This window comes from Gopherus evgoodei, unplaced genomic scaffold (assembly GCF_007399415.2).
Source record: "Gopherus evgoodei ecotype Sinaloan lineage unplaced genomic scaffold, rGopEvg1_v1.p scaffold_263_arrow_ctg1, whole genome shotgun sequence".
In the NCBI taxonomy this organism is placed as follows: domain Eukaryota; kingdom Metazoa; phylum Chordata; order Testudines; family Testudinidae; genus Gopherus; species Gopherus evgoodei.
Window position 1 is genome coordinate 6,145 of NW_022059926.1, and position 1,507 is coordinate 7,651.

The following is a 1,507-nucleotide window of genomic DNA, read 5'->3' on the forward strand; positions in this document are numbered from 1 at the left end:
TTTACATTCCCCTTGCAGACCTGGAGAGGGAAGGCTGCGCCCCTCCCCCGCAGGTCTGCACACTGGCCATGGCCATGGCCAGGAGCGCAGCGCAGAAGCTGCTCCAGCCCTGCAGCCTGCGGGCAGCGCATTGGGGTGGGGGCAGCACGGAGCAGGCAGGGCCCAGGTGAGCGGGGGGCGGAGACACAAGTGGGGCGGACACGCTCCTGCCAGGAGCTGCCTGGTTCACCCCTTGCCCGGGAGCTGCAGGAGTGGCCTGGATCATGGCTCGGCTGCAGAGCTTGGAGCCCAGGCTGGGCCCAGGAGTGAGAGGATGGGGGAGCTAGGGGTGTAGCAGAGGTTGGAGCCAAGAATTGGTTGGAGATGGGGTTGTGCCACTTCCGCTTGGCGGCAGGGGGGCCCTCTGGCTTTTTTTTTTTTTGCTCCGCCCCCCACATCCCAATATTTCATCTTTGACATCTGGTCACCCTAGCGTGATATGAAGGAGGATGTCTGGACCAAGGGGCCAGGGACTGGCCTTTGCTAGAGAAACCACTGTCAAGTTTTAGCCAATTAGGACAAGTCAGCAAATAAGAACAACCTCAGGTATCAGTAACTGCTACAGGTTGCAAATTCCTACATGCAGCAGTTTCTGGCACTACACCTGCACAGCTCTGCTCCCCGGCTCTTCTCGGGCTCCTGCTCTCTCCTTAGCTCTGCCCCACTCTCGCCCAGGCAGTTCCAGCTCACATGGAGGATGGGACCCCCTGGCCTGGTGACTCTCTTATTACACTGTCTGGCCTGTCAGTGCAGCTAACTTGGAGCTTTGGCCTCTCCCCATTGTCCCTGGGGACTGTCAGTCTCAGGGTCCTGATTTCCCATTGATCCTTCCCCCTTCTATTGGTGCTGGGAACTAGCCAACCAACCCCCCCCCACACACACACACTAAGTTTTAGTAAAGGGCCAAGAGCCCCCTTACACAAGCAGCCCCATGAGGGTCACCGATGTGCAGAGAAGGCAGCACAAGCTGCTCCCATGGTGTAATGGGCAGCACTCAGGACTCTGAATCCTGTAATCTGAGTTCAAATCTCAGTGGGACCTTGTGTTGGCTTGTGGTCATAGGCGGCAGGTTATATACATTTGTGGTGCTCGTGCTCCAGGAACATTCAGGGCTGGGGGCCCTGCTCCAGCAATATTTGGAGTTGGGTCTCTTCCCCTGGCCCCTGCATGGCACCCCTCCCCTCTGCTGTGGTGCATCCCTGCCTGACAAAAAGCAGCATGTGCCTGTCCCCTGCCTGCTCCTGCTGCTGGAGTAGAGGGATTCTGGGCAGAACTGCTGCCCCAGAGTCCTAGTGCAGGCTGCCCTCAGCCTCTCCAACACCCCCAACCCTGAGCTCCCTCTGAACCCTGATACTCTGCCCCAGTCCTGAGCCCCCTCCTGCATCATGAATCCCTCATCCTCAGCCCTACGCTCCCTCCCAGAGGGTGCACTCCTTCCCACCCCCAGAGCCTGCACCTCTCACCCCTT

General features: G+C 59.1%; 1 non-coding gene across 1 annotated transcript; it reads left to right on the top strand.

Annotated features, from left to right (window-relative positions):
- Window positions 1-1,008: 1,008 nt before the first annotated feature.
- On the top strand, window positions 1,009-1,080 carry TRNAQ-CUG. Its single transcript has one exon. It is a non-coding gene; the product is annotated as a tRNA-Gln (tRNA).
- Window positions 1,081-1,507: the final 427 nt, after the last annotated feature.